At 44.1% G+C, this 15,609-nt stretch overlaps 1 protein-coding gene across 2 annotated transcripts in view; it reads right to left on the bottom strand.

Moving 5' to 3' along the window:
• The window catches only part of Frmpd3 (FERM and PDZ domain containing 3), a 93,133-nt gene extending 79,581 nt beyond the window's left edge, over positions 1-13,552 (bottom strand). Inside the window, exon 1 of one of the 2 annotated variants that reach the window (XM_021188087.1) lies at positions 13,432-13,552. The gene's annotated coding sequence lies outside the window, so the exon portion shown is untranslated. The remainder of the gene's footprint in view (positions 1-13,431) is intronic. The other variant, XM_029534494.1, reaches the window with a different exon arrangement.
• Between the last annotated feature and the right edge of the window lie 2,057 nt (positions 13,553-15,609).

Below are 15,609 nucleotides of genomic sequence, written 5' to 3'. Positions count from 1 at the left end.
AAAAAAAAAAAAAAAAAAAAAAAAAAAAAAAAAAAAAAAAAAAAAAAAAGAGCAGCCATCTTTGAAGCCACCATACCCGTAAATGACATCAGGGACACTAGGCACAGAACTGACTTTCTCTTACTCATAGAGGATATATTCTAAGGCAACCCTTTCACCAAGTGTTACCTTAAATCAAAGATAATATCAAACTCTCTATACATTGTGGTTATTTTCCTGTATCTACATCCCTATGATAAAGTTTAATTGAATAAGTGAGGCATGGTAAGAGATTAACAACAATAAAAGAGAAGATGGCTTTATTGATGTACATCTGCAATCCCAGTTAAGGTTACAGGATCAGGAGTTTGTGATCACTTATGTGAAAATGTAAGTTTCAGGCCAACCTTGGGTATACAGTGAGAATCCTGACTCAAGAAAAGAAATGAAACAAAAACCAGTCTATTTATAACAACATATTGGTGGTGGTTTGAGTGAGAATGGCTCCCCACAGGGCCATATATTTGAATACTTGGTGCCCAGTTGGTGAAATTGTTTTAAGGACTGAATAGGAGGTGTGACCTTGTTGAAGGAGGAGTGTCACTTGCCAGATTCCCCCACCCCACCTGCCTCCAACTTGCAGAACAGATGTAGAACTCTCAGATGTTTCTTCTGCACCATGCTTGCCTGCCTGTTGCTATTCTACCCACCATGATGGCTATGGACCCACCCTCTGAAATGGTAAGAAGCCCCCAGTTACATCATTTATATTATATGTTGCCTTATTCATAGTGTCTCTTCATAGCAATAGAACAGAAGCTAAGGTGGTACCATCATAAAAATTATTTTGGAGGTTTGAATTGTTTACTTTTGGAATTTTTCATGAAGAAACTAAAATCTGACACACACTCCCCCCCACCCCGGTGTTTGGAAGTTTTAAGTGATTATGGTTGCCTTGGATGGCTCCCCTTCCCTCATTTTGGATTGGTTAGCTTTGACAAAGGAAGGTGAACTGACAGGCCCACGGGCTTAGGACTGGTCAGCTGATGGGGTTTGGGGATGGGGGTGAGAAGGATCTGCTGGTAGAAGGAAGAGTCCACCAGGCCTTCTTTATCTCCAATCAGGAGGCTGAGGAAGAGCCCAGAGGTTTGCTATGTTTCTTATGTATTTGCTTGTCATCAGAGATATGACTGAGCTCCTAGTTCCTCATTTTTTTTTAAGTGGAAGCTGCTTATATTTTAAATTCTTTTTTAGTTTCTTTCTCTGAATCTCACATTCTTCTGGGCCTGCAGAGGAGGTAGGCTGTCTGGACTTACCGATGCTGTGTCTAGGCCATTAGTTCTTTCTTGTGAAATGTCCCCATCTTCAGAGCCTTCCAGTCTTTTCAGTGTCAACTGCAGACTTTCTATGTAGGTCTCAAGGTTACTGAGAACTTTAGTTCCTAATCATATGTGATATCCTCCTCCAGTCTTTTAAAAAAGAAATCTTGGTACAATATGCATAACATGAAATTTGCACGTTCAGCCATTTTGACTTGTATGGTTAGTTCTGTGACATTAAAATCACTCACATTGTTCCGCATCCCTCATAACCATCCATCTCCAGAATGCTTTCTTCTTCACAAACAGAAATGTATGTGTTTGGCATATTTTAGGGAGTATAATGTCTTTAGGATTCATCCATATTGTAGCCTGTGTCAGCACCTCCTTCCTTTTAAGACTCAATAATATTCTATGTATGTGCCACATTTTATTTGTCTGTTGATGGACACTTAGATTGTTCCTAACATTTGGCTACTTCAAATGATGGTGTTGTGAATACAGATGTATACATATCTGCTGGAGCAGATTTCACTTTTGGGGAGGATTATCTCCATGCTTTAGTTTCTCCTAAAAGCTCAGGGCTCCAGGACTTGGTTGCTATTGGGAAACAGATTGGATTCCAGGAATCAGAACCAATCAATGTATTGATCTTGTGATGGATATATAATGTCATGGTGTTACTGGGAGATGGTAGAAAATGGGAGGAGGGGCCTGGTTTGGATGAATGAAGATGCCAGTAGAATGCCATGGAGAAATGGTGTCTTGTCCCTTTTCTGTCTTTGTTTCCTGGCTGCCATGGTGTACAGCTTTCCTTTGTTGTGACCTTTCTGCTGCACCATGTGCTGAAAGTGAGTGGAATCAGCCAATCGTGCACTGAGATCTATGAAACCATGATCCAAAACAATTCCATCTTCTTTTAAAATTATTTCTCTGAAATATTTGCTACAGCAATGAAATATGACTAATTCAACCAAGAAGTAGGATTGCTAGATATTATGTGAACTCTACGATTGATTTTTTTTTTTGAGGATTGGCCATAATGTTTCCTACAATGAATATACTACTTCCCTCTAGATAACACTTTATTTTCTGTTTATTGTTTTGTTTTCATAATAGCTATTCCACTCCTACTTTTGATGTCCCTATTGGTGAATCCAACATCTACAAGGTGGTGAGGATGTCACTGAAAATAACTTCCTCCACTGAACTTACTTCATTGTCTTACCTACACATTATCAATTACTGTACTAACTCCAGTGCTAACACTCTACTGCATACTATTCTCTATTCTCTATTCTCTCTCTCTCTCTCTCTCTCTCTCTCTCTCTCTCTCTCTCTCTCTCTCCCCTCTCTCTCCCCCCTCTCTCTCTCCTAGAATTGCCAGATAAAACGCCACCCTTGATGAACTCAACCATATATACTCTCCCAGTAGATAGAGGAATCTTCAAACAAAGTATACAGCTGGGGAGTTGGCTTTCAGTGTTAGCCTAATGATCTGAAATCTGGCACATATTTTCGCAGATGTGTGGCAACTACATTCTTGCCCTCTAATATGCCTATGTCATATGTCCTCTTCCTTTCTCAGTCTTCCCATCAGTTCAGGTTGAGACTCAAGATGTCTCAGTGGATGAGACCCAAAAGGCAGAAGTTCCCAGATGACTTTCATTTCACTACCACTAAGTGCACAGAGCACCACATGTATACAGCTTTACCTTGCTAAAGTAGAGGATGAGTATTTCCTTCATCAATGCAAAAACCTTGTCACTTAATGTTCTGATACCAACCTGCTTTACCTTATCAAGCATTTCATTCCTTTGGGAATCCACTCTTTTCCTTAAAATATCCTCTTCCCAAACGGTACTGCCATATTGATGGAAGCTGTCTATCCTTATGAAAATAAACCAAACCTACCCCCCCAATACACAATCTCTTGGAAGTTACTGATCTATTTTCCTGCTCCCTTTCACAGAAAAAAAATGTCCAAAAGCAACAGAGTTCTACACATACTTTCTCATCTCATTTCCCCTCTTTGATCAATTATCCTATGGCTTTTGCATCTATCATTCTACATTTGCTCATTTAAGGAACTCTCCTGTCTTTTGTGAATATATATCACCCAGTCCTGCTCTTATATCATGCCTACATTTACCACTTTCCAAATATAGATAAAGATGGAAACTCTCTTCCTCTGGAAATACTTTCCTGCTTTTTGCTGTGAATATCTCCTGTTTGTCCTTCTAGTTCTATGGTTGCTTTCCACAGTCTCTTTTTATGGGTTTCTTTCTTTCATCAGCACTAGATATCAGGGTTCTGGGGCTCTCTGCCTGCATTTCTCACATTTCCCTCTTCTTTTTCCTGAGGTGGTACTATTCAGCACCCTGGCTTTAAATACAACCAACATGTAGATATTGTCTCCAAACTTACATTTTCCTTTCTCTTCTTCAGGAGTTCCCAAACTCTTAGACATTGACATTTCTATTTTTATATCTCTCAGGAATCTCAAACTTATCATGGCTGAAACTGAACGCTTGATTTTTTTCCCCCCGTCTAAAACCTCATTCAGCATTCTTCATCTTAGTACATGGCACTGAGTCAAGCTGAAAAAACCGAGTCCTTCTTGAAGCCTGTCTTTCTTCCTTCATCCTTGACATCCAATTTCTCAATAAGTATTGTCAGCTGTCACTTCAAAACACATCCAAAATCAGTCCTATTCTCTCCATCTCCATGGCTGTCACTGATGCAAGCCACTATCACTTCTACTGTGGATTGCTGCAGCTGCCTTCTTTTTTTAAAAAAATATTTATTTATTATATGTAAGTACACTGTAGCTGCCTTCAGACACACCAGAAGACGGCATCAGATCCCATTACAGATGGTTGTGAGCCACCATGTGGTTGCTGGGATTTGAACTCAGGACCTTTGGAAGAGCAGTCAGTGTTCTTAACCACTGAGCCATTTCTCCAGCCCTGCAGCTGCCTTATTATTGGCCTTCCTGTATCACTTCTAAATTTGGCATCTATGGGTGTTGCAATAGTTAAGACTAGAGCTGGTCCTTCCCTTGCTTAAAACCCTTCAGACACTCTCCATTGATGGTAAACAGTATTGAAACTCATTTTCCATGGCTCTGATATCCTTTGTGATCCCACAATCCTATTCTTATTACTGACCATTACAATCTGGCCCCAGTAGCTAGAGTTTCTCACCATATCAAGTTCTTTGACCCTCTCAAGGCCAGCATACTTGGTATTCAATTTTCCTGGAAACCTCTTTCCTTATTTTCCACATGGTTGATCTTTCATCCTTTATGTCTGTTCTTAAATATCACTCTCCAACAAAGGCCTTTCCTGGAAACTGTCCTATTATTGTGACTTGTTATTTCCTTTATGAGACTCATCACAATTTGTAATTATGTATTCTGTGGCTATTTTGCTATATACCCTATGGGTTGGGACTAGGTCTCTTTTGTGTATACCTATTATGGTGTTTGGCACAGAGTTGGTGCTTAGTGTTTTCCAAGTGAACCAATGCATTAATGAGGAGGGGTAATTTTGAGGCACAGATAATAGAGGTCTCTGGCCATTCTATGCAATTTACTGTCAAATGGCTACTGACTGTGATTCACCCTGGGTAAATCAGATTTATAGTTGGTAATTGTATTGGTCAGACTCTTGTACCTATAACAGATACATGAGAAAATCAACTTAAAAGAGGAAGACATATTTTTGGTTCATGGTTTTGCAGGTTTCATTGTATGTTTACTTGGTATTCCATTATTTCATGGGAATCTCTGTCTTCATTGTTCACATGGATGCTCTGTCATCATTTAAGTCTCTACTTAAATATTACCTCCTTACAAAGGCCTTTCCTAGAAACTCAGCCCTGCTGCTTTTAGGTCTGTGTTGAGGTTGAGGCTTGTGGTAGATAATACATAGCAGAACAAAACAGCTCTCCTTGTGGCAAATAAGAAGAAGAAAGAGGAAGGGATAAACAACAGGACACATCTTTGTGGCATATACACCCACTGACATACTTCTTCCAACTAGGCCTTTCTATTTGTCACCTCCTCCTAAATCATTGATTTATGAATCCATTCGGTATTAATGCATTGATTAGATGAGATACCTTATGATCCAATCAGATCTACCAGTTGGGAACTAAATCTTCAACACATGCATCTTTGGGGGATGTGGTGGTTTGAATATTCTTGGCCCAGGGAGTGGCACTATTTGGAGGTGTGCCAGGGAGGCACTATTTGGCCTTGTTGGAGTAGGTGTGGCCTTGTTGGCAGAACTGTGTCACTGTGGGAGTGGGCTTTAAGACCCTTGTCCTAGCTGCCTGGAAGACAGTCTTCTTCTATTGACCTTCAGCTTCACTTGCACCATGCCTGCCTGGATGCTGCCATGCTTCTGCCTTGATGATAATGGACTGAACTTCTGAACCTGTAAGCCAGCCCCAATTAAACGTTGTCTTTATGGTTATGGTGTCTGTTTACAGCAGTAAAACCTTAACTATGATAGGGACATGTGTCATATCTAAGCCATGGCAGTGGATCTGACCCAAAAGGAGACAGTCTTCAATGTATCTGGACAAAGACCAATGTAGGTAGAGAATGTAGTCCAAGAATAGGTCTAAGACTACAGTACAGGAAGGAACAAGTAGAGCTTGAAGTCCTTTCTTTTATAGGAAAGGAATTTTCTTTCAAGGATATGCAATCATTTTTTCAGAATGGCCAGAAGCAGTGGGGTGGGTAGGAAATTCAATGATCCTCTCCACTTCTGAGTGTCTCTGGGTGGCTGAGTTGGTAACTTTCCTTGTGTTATCTAGGTTTTTAATGGCCCCCAAATTCCCTTTTCAGTTGAGCTTAAAGAAGCATCTTTGGGAAAACTTGATGGTATCTGAGTTCTCTGATGGTCTAAAGTAGCTTTCTCCCAGTGGGGTGGGATGCAGATACTGGCCCCTGCCAGAGGGGTAAGCATAGAGACCAAAGTCACCTTCTACAAGTATTTGAGAGCTTGGAGTGATTTTGTCCAATACCAAGCCTAAAGTGTCTCTGAAAGGAAGCTGTAGAGAATCTTTCCTGCAGCTTCCCCCCACTTCCCCTCTTTTCCTCAAGGGCTACACATTCAGTAGATTCCGACATGCTGTCTAATAGGTCCAGACACACTCCTAAACCCTCCTTGCTGGGCCTGCCAGTCTGGTGACAGATGTTAGGGCTGTTCCAGATGTGAGGCTGATGCCATATGGCATTCTGGGTCACAAGGTCTGAAGCTGCTGCCATTGAGCTGTGGCAGAGTTAGTGGGGAGAGACTTGCAGTTTTGCTCTCACTTGCCTGTCACTGGCAGAAGCAGTGTGTGTGTGTGTGTGTGTGTGTGTGTGTGTATGTGTGTGGGGGACTAGAGCTGTGGAATATTCCTGGGGGCTTGAAGAAGTTGTCATGTCATTCTAAAGTACCCTGGAACCCTGGACACCCCAGCCCCCACCTTTCATCCATGACACCAAGTATTTCTCTGAAGGAGGCCAAGACAGATTGACTGAACCAGAGAGAAAGACATAAGGAGTGAAGGGAAAGATAAGCAGAAAGGGAAGATAGCTGGACAGGAAAGGGGGCCAGAGCCAAGAGGGAGAGAGGCAATGACAAGACAGAGGAGAAATAGAACAAAAAGGCCTTGGAGACCTTGAAGGGAAAAAGACAGGTTTAGGGAAGACAACCACTGGGTATCAATTCTAATCCCTTGTCCTCTAAATTCCTGCCAGCTGCCCTCATTGTTACCCTTAGGCTGTCCACCATTGCTCAAGGACCATATGGTAATGAGAGCCTTCAGATAGAGTACTTATGAGGATGGAAGTCTTTTGGGAGGAGGCTATTATGCCATACTGACACCATGATGCTCCTACCTGGTTCACAGATGGAGATGCAATGGGCAAGGGACAAATGGGAACCATTCTGAGGAAAAGGCCCTGGGACATTTTCCTGATTTAGGCCAATTTTCCAGTCACTAGAGGCTGGATTTTTGTTGTGAAAGAGGAGATCAAGGAAGCCAAACAGGACTGAGAGAGACCCTCAGCAACTAGGAGAGCATAGCCATGATAGGCAAAGTCGAGGTGGCAGGGAAAGGAACAGCAGGCCTGGGCTCTTCCCTCGGTATAAACGCTCTCTAAGGCCAGGCTAGATCACAGGGCTCTGGCACAAAATGCTAAGCCAGAAGAGGCTCTCTTGTCACCCAGTTTTTCTCTTCTCTTGGATATTAGCCTTTAGTCTGTCAAGGGCTAAACTGTAAACAAAGCCTGAAGGACAGACAGGGAGACCAGGTGTGGCCAGGAGTTTCTGGGAACTTCCCAAGTAGCTGTTTCCACCAGCCAAAGACCCAGGACTCATATAGCACTTCCCTAGGGGCTGGTTGGCAGGCACTGACTGCACAGGGCTCTCTGCAAAGCCAAAAGAGGGCCTATTCAGCTGTTGGGCTGAGCCAAGACTTTCCTCTTTATGAGACTGCTAAGCATCAGGGCCTGAGCCACCAGCCTTGGATACCCCCAGCCTCTGATTTTGTTCAACTCCAGGACAATCTCAGAGTTGGCAAGGACCATGCAAGTCATTGACTTGTTCTTGTTGTACCCCTGCTGATTTCCAGAAACAGGAGGCGAAGGCTAGGACTACAGCTGTGTCCTGGATGAAGTGCCAGACCTGGACTAGTTGAGAGGGAGGGGATGAAGACCAGGTCCAGAGACCAAAGCATCCAGGAGCTACTTAGCCGAAGGCATGAAGGTGAACCCAAGTACAGGCTAACAGGAAAGAAAAAGGGTATAGATAAATCAGACTGTGAGTAGGACTTTCCTCCATTCTACCTGTCATGTGTGGCTTTGCATGGGACACAGGATCCTTCTTCAGTCTTCTCTTGGAGACCTCCTGAGAAGATAAGAAAGTACACCTAATCCAGTTCCTTGCCTTAAATGTCTGAAATTGGTATCTTCATCATAGGACTCATGATCAACAGGTACCGGGCTGACCTTGGAGAGAGAGAAGCCCCTATTTCCTTCTGGTGTGTCATCTTGAACTTATTCAATCAGTTCACCCCAGATGCAAGGCAGAAATTAGGTCAAGAAGCCACTAGACAAAGGAAAATATGTGAACAGAGGCCTGGTTAACTCATTATACCCTGCCAGGAGGTGTCCAGAGATGTTAACCACAGTTTCAGGACAATGAGACACCTTTTATTCTGCCTAATTGCATCTTCCTGCTGAGACAGAAGAAGGAATTTTTAGGTCTTTCCCAAACTGGGGTTAGAAAAGAAGAGTGAAGTTGATGAATTCTCCACCAAAGAATTAAAGCCACAGGCAGAAAATAACAGGCTTGAGGCCAGGATGAGTACAGAGGTTAGGCATAGAGTAAGGAAAGAGGAAGTGAGGTATCTCCTTAGAAAGGAGACATAGAATATATAATTATGGAGAAACAGAAGACAGACTGGAACAGGAGCATAAAATAAGGAAAGGAAAGGAAGAGGAGGGTAGGGGAAAATACAAGGAGGGATAACTAACACTAAGGATCATCTGAGGGCCACATAGAAACCTACTACAGTAGCAGCTTCTTAAAATATATGCATCCAGGGGAGAAATCTAAAAGGAGTTATCAAATAAGGGGGGAGGCAGTACCCCAATTAGACATCTTTCATCAAGTGAAACCTCTAGTACCAGGAATGGGTTACATATACTTGAGTGATTGGCCAAAGAGGACCCCGTGGGAACCCCCAAACAACCTAGGCTATTGCCAAGGATATTGGTTACTCTCTACAAACTGATGGTAAGGCTCTATTGCTGAAGACAACACTTACAGAAGTCACTGGATACAGCGATGTTGAAACTAGTGCCCACCTAGAGCCTTTACCCTTTCTAACTAGTGTTCATGGTATTGGAAGGTACTCTGCGTGCTACTAGAGGAGAGGGTATCCACAAATCTAGCTATAAAACCTGTGACCTACAGTGGTGACCTGCCTGCAAAAGTGGCACAAAGATGGTGTGATTAACTAACCAGTATCTGATTGGATTTAAGGCCTACTCCGTGAAATGGAAGCCATTCCTCACTCTGCGTTGGTGGCCAAGAACCTGAGATCAGATAGGTCATAGACCTGGGGGAAAACTAAATACTACTGTTCTGCTGAGGCAATACAGCAATAAAGTGACCCCTAATGACATTCTGCTATACCCATCGATAAATGTCATGCTTAGCCATCATCTGAGAAGCTTCTCCCTGAGGTAGATGGAAATAAATACAGAGATTCACAACACAACTGGACAATGTTCAGAGAGCAAGAGACCTTGTAACAATAAGATCTAAATTGAATGTGTACATCAAATCTTTATCCTTAAGGCTCAGGGAACCCAGCAAAAAGGGGCAGAAAGATTCTAAGAGCCAGTAGAGATGGAGAACTTCAATGAAACAAGGTTTTCTAGACACAGCAGGACTGATACGCACATGAACTCACAGCAACGGTGGCAGCATGCACAGGGTCTGCATAGGCTCAAGCCAGATGGGGTCCCAGCACTGAGAGGGGAAATGAACACATACCCCATCCCTAACCAAGAAGGTATCTAACTGACAGTGGGAGGAAAAACAAGATTTCTCGAATGGAGTCTCATTGTGCATATCAACTACACTAAAGGGTAAGCCCCATTACAAATTCTATGGTGGTTTTATATATTGTTTTTGTTTTATATTGCTTTGTTGGAGAACTTTTTCATCTCAGTGGTCTTTTGCATATATATTATGGGTTCTGGTTTTGTGGCAGGGTTTGTGTGTATGTCCGTGTGTGTATGTGTGTGTGTGTGTGTGTTGTGTTTTTTTCACATGTTTATTTTATGTTTTTTATCTGCCTGTTTGTTTTCTAAAGAGAGAAAGAAGGGTGGAGTTGGATATGTGGGGTGGTGGAAAGGATGTGGGAAGAGATGGGGGGGGTAAACTGTGATCAGAACACTGTGTATGAATTTTCAACTTAAAAAAAGATCAAGAAAAGTGCTCATTTCTGAGGACTTTTGGTTACTGTACCCCAATTACCTATTAACCAAAAAGGCCCCTCCCTAAGCCTTCAGGTTTTGGCATTATAGTGTACCTTTATTTTGATAGATTAAACCCCACAGAGACAGGGCTTTCTTGAAGAATAATGCAAGTTCTCTTTCTGCTCCACCTTCTTATAAAAGGAAGGATGGCAAAGTCCCTTGCTGTGAAGGAGCGGCTCTCCTCTGCGGCTTTTTGATAGCATTAACTAATTCCTTCAAATTAATCTACTGTACACCTACTATGTACCCAGCCTCTTCCTCCAGGGAGACTGCAGTCAAAGGTGGAGGTAGGTATGTAAACAAACACAAAGCCACAGGTCACCTGGCTGCACAGAGGGCAGCAGAAGATGCTGTGGGAGCACAGAGGAAGGGATCTCCCCGCAGATCTCCCTTATCCTTGCAGAGTAGTGAAGGTGAGAAGGACATTCCAGGAAAGGAATGTCAATTCTGACAGCAAATGAATAGTAAGGAAGAGTCAGCAAAGAAGGACACCTCTGGGTATTTAAGCCATGGCAATTAGATGAAATTACAGAATAAATTCAAGCAAAAGTTTCATTTGAGCACCATCTCCCACTGACTCCTTTCATGTGGCCTTAGGAAATGATGCAATGTACTCTCACGAGACCACAGAGATGAGCACCAGAGCCCTGCAAGCACCAGGTTTATCAGAGCATTTCTCATGCACCACCCTGGAACTATACTTGGATACCCCCTATTATAGGAGCAGCAAGGAAGGTTGGCTTCCAGCAGGTTTAGTAAGATCCAGCCATAGTCCAGACACTAAAGGCATGGAGCTCACATACCCCATTTTGTCCACATTGAAGAAGGTCTGTTAAATGCTAGCTCTCCAAATGGGCTGGGGAAATAGGAAATGAAAGGACCCCATTGAAGGGTTAGATATAACCCAGGAACAGCCCAAAGGGGTTTAGTTACACATAGGTTTCAGCTCCCAGGGATCCTTCTGGGATGGGAGCACAAGAATACTATTATGCATGTATGGACTGCAGCTTCTGCCACCTGAGTTGTAGCTTCAAAACAAGTCCCCTTCCCTCCTTAGGGAGTACAGAGTCAGTTTTGCCCATCATTGCAAATATATATAATATTTAAATTAACTCCTAACAGAGGTACTCAGATAGAGCCATAACATCACATTGGATTAACAACTCCAAGCCAGCAAACCAGACACTTGTTTAATTAATAAAACTTATAAAGCATAACAACTTATTGATGTTACAGGCACGGCACTTAGTACAACAACAAAACCTAAATCCATCTGAAACACTGTCTTCTCTTGGAAGCCTGCTCTCCTCCAATCTATGCAATTCTGTCTTTAGTGTAAAGGGAGCAGCAAGCAAAGAAAAAAGAGAGTGGAGATTTCTGGGCAAATGGCTGGGGACAGTGGTAAGTACAAACCGCTCTTTTCATGATTAGATTTGTCCAAAACAGGTATGGTTTTGGGGTTATTGGATGTGGGTTGGAACTCTTAAGCCCCATTCCTTTACCTATAAAGAGAGACTCATTATAGGACTCACTTCAAAGTATCCATGCAAAGATTTAATACATGAAACGAGTTGGCAAAGTAACTGCTTATTTATAGGATCTACTAGCAATTAATATTATCATTGGGCATCCAGTAATAGGATCTGCTGTGTCCTAACCCACTGTTTGTTTTTCTCCACAGTTTGTAATTGGGGGGGGGGGAGTACTTTGAAAATTCGATTCAACATTCTTTGGGACTGGGCCCTGACTTCAGAAATACAGAATTAAAATGAATTTGGCCACAGGGAAATCAACCTGGTTTTTATTAGCCCATTAAAGCCAGCTTGTTACCAATATTTCCAATAGTTATCAATGGAGATATGTATGCAGAAAGAGTGGGTTGAAATTCTAGCCCTGCCCCTCACTAGTTGTTGGACCACAGTCTTGACCCACCTCTCTATGCCTTGATTTCTTCATTTGTAAAAATGAATAATATTAGTATTTACCCTACATGATATTTGTGAAGAGTGAATAAAATACTGCATGTAAAGTACTTAGTGCTGTGCCTGGCATATATCTATCTCCAAGCAAATGACAGCTAGAGTTGTTATTATTGCATATGACTTGTTATTTCTGGGAGGTAAGCCTGACCAATGTAGTGGAGGATCAAAAAACAGAGGGGAGATACTGGTCTTGTTATGTCAGACCTAACACCGTCTGAATTTTACACAGCCTAGAGAAAATAGTGACAGGAATGTTCCTGCCAGTCTCACTTGCTAATGGATAATATTTCTGTAAATAATGCACCACCAGGTGGGTACAGTGGTCATGTTTCTCAGCCTGGCTGTGCTTGGAGAAAACTCAGCTGCCCCCTCCCTACAAAGCAACAGCGAGTCAGCATCCCCTGTGCACCTCCCCCACCGCCAAAGAGCACAACCTAGCCACTATGCCTGGAGAACTGACTAGGGAGGCTAGAAGCCCAGATCTTTCCCCACTGGACTCAGTTGCCTGCAGGAGCCCAAAAGCTCTCACTTAGAAAGGATCCTGGAGGGTCTGGCTGCTGGCAGGGGGCTTTGGTTCCAACCCCTAGAAGCACTGCCCTCCCTTTCCTCCAGCTTTCTGCTCTCCTCGCCTCTCCACACCGTCTTCACTCCCCGCCCCCCACCCTCAGCAGGAAAACTTCCCGCTCCTGCAGCCACTTTGCCATCAGTATCCAAACCTCTGCCCCGCGTGCATCTTTGCCTTGCCATTTCCTCGTCCGAACCGACCCGAGGACCGCTTGGCAACTAGAAGGAATTCTTCGGGGGGGGGGGCTCGGGGTGGGGGATGGAGAGAAATGACACCTCCCGAAGCGCGAACTCTGTAATCCTCTGTCGCCCCCCCCCCAGTAACCCTCCCCCGCCCCGTCCTCCCTCTGTCCCGGGGAGAAGCGAGGAAGGGCCACTCACCCAGAAGGGGCATGTGCTAGACTGCCCCCAAGTCACTCTGAGATGCCAGTGAGGACCCCAGCAATTTCTGCGGACCTCATAACCCCACACACGCCCAGCTATATGACCCTTTCCCAAGCAAGCCCTAGCCTGGCTGCTGGGGCACAGTACTTACTGTCGGGGTCCCTCTCCAGGCCCGGTCTGTGTGGCTGCGGAGCCTGGAACCCTCCCTCTGTCTCTCCCGCGCACTGCCCCTGCCTGTGCCCAGCGCAGACACTGGCGGCAGCGGCGTCTGTAGGAAGAGAAAGATCACGCCTGCCTTAGAAACCCAGCCCCTGCTGTGACCAGAATCTTAAAGAACGAGGCGACTGGCTCAGCCCCAGAGCTAAGGCTGAGGTGATGAACTAAGCAGGGAGCTGAGAAACAGCCCCTCTTTTGCACCTGGATTCCGGACCTCGTGAGCAGTCTGGTGTCCCTGGAGGACCCCTCCCTCTGGGAACAGAGGTGTATGGATAATCCAGCTGCCGCTTGGCTGAGCACTTACTAAGAGCTGGACACTGTGCTTTGCATGCATTTTCTCATCCCAGCGCCCTTTTCATTGTACAGAAAACAAAACCCAGGCTCTGGGGAAGCAAAACAAATACCCCTGGAGATCAAGGGGAGAACTGGTGGGCTCAAGAAAGAAAACCGCAGAGATCATAAATTAGGGGGTACCAGGCACAAACCCGACTGCTTCTCTCTCTCTCTCTCTCTCTCTCTCTCTCTCTCTCTCTCTTCCTCCCTCCCTCCCTCCCTCCCTCCCTCCCCCCATTTTTCTAACTGGACTCAAAACAAGTGGCAACTCCAGGCATTCTTCTTTAGCAGAGAGAGCTCATTTCTTAATATTTGATAGGTCCCTACTATGTGCCAGGCTCCATGGGAGACAGAAAAGGAAGGAGGAGGGTGTTTGGATCCAGGCGGTTGTTTCTGAGACAAGCTCAGAGTCTCTGAAGTCTGGGTTGTTATGCTTGGAGTTCCTCAAGAAGGGGAGAGTGCTCAGGTCCTAAAGGAGAGAGCAGCCAGTGTTCTCAAGTAACTCACAGCAGAACTTCAGAGAGTCACTGATGGGGGACTGGAGAAAAGCTTGTAGAGACATCTTGGGGAGGATCTTCTTGTAGTGGGACTGATTCTGACTCCTCTCTGCTACTGGGTTAAGGGCCCATTGGATCAATTCCTCTGTGAAGGATGAGTGGAAGGCAGCTTTGTTCGGAAATCAAGTCCCATTGGCATCCCTGTGGCTGTCACACTAGCCTTTCTTTGGCATTGCCATCTGTGAATTGGGAAAGACCTCAAACTCCTTCTTTCATGGTCAAATGATCAAATAGCATCTCTTTTGTATCCTATTTTACTTAAGATCAGTAAAGCTGTGTGTGGTTTGCCTTATCTATAGTCTCAGACATCTGGGAAGGATAGTATAGAGGATCACTTGTGCCCAGAAACTCAAGAGCAGCCTGGGCGACATGGTGTGACCATTTTTCAAAACAACAACAATATGAACCATTGTAGAACTTGTTTCTTCCTCCCTTGCAGCAAATATTTATTAGCATCTATGTGTGTTGAGTACTGTGTTAGGAGCAGCACATGTCCATAGTCCTGTAGGAGAGTCTACCTTGCAAGGCAGAAAGATCACAAGACTGGAAGTTAGAAAACATTTAAAACCCCAGTTCTTTGACTAAACGGCTGTGTGACCCTGCATGAGTCATGTATCCTTTGGTACCTCAGTTTTCTTGTTGGTCAAACAGGGATAATAATGCTTTCCGGTCCTACTTTCTGGGGGTGTTTGGGATGCTGGAGGGAGGTAATAGATATGAAGGAGCTTTGACAGGTATAAAGTCATTAGACAAATGTCGGGGATTAGTCTGTCTCTAAGGTGGGAGGGGGCTACTGGGAGGTACAGCTGAAAAGAAATCCTGGCTGACTCTTCTAGATTGATTGTACTTAATTTCATCTTTCCAGAACTAGTGAGCCGGCCTCTAAGCAACCCCCGCTCTGTGAAATAACATTCTCTCTCAGTGGTGCCTATGACACACTGGTTAGTGATGGCTTGGCGTTAAACCGAGGAGATTGTTTTAAGGGCTTGAATGGAACCATCAGAGCTGTCTGGGCTTTGGGTCTCTAAAGCAGCCTCCTCCTCTCATAAGATTATCCAACCTCAGTATTGCAGGTGTCTGGGTCAAAACCTCTTCAGACCCCCAAGACACTTCCCTTCAGAAAACACAGAGCTCCTGTTAGACAACAAAGTGTGGTCAAGAGGGGAAAGGCTTACTTTTGCTGATAGCTGGGGTTCTGGGTTCTGGGTTCTGGGTTCTGCCCA

The sequence above is a fragment of the Mus pahari genome, chromosome X, assembly GCF_900095145.1.
Source record: "Mus pahari chromosome X, PAHARI_EIJ_v1.1, whole genome shotgun sequence".
Taxonomy (NCBI): domain Eukaryota; kingdom Metazoa; phylum Chordata; class Mammalia; order Rodentia; family Muridae; genus Mus; species Mus pahari.
This window is presented reverse-complemented; position numbering and strand designations above follow the sequence as displayed.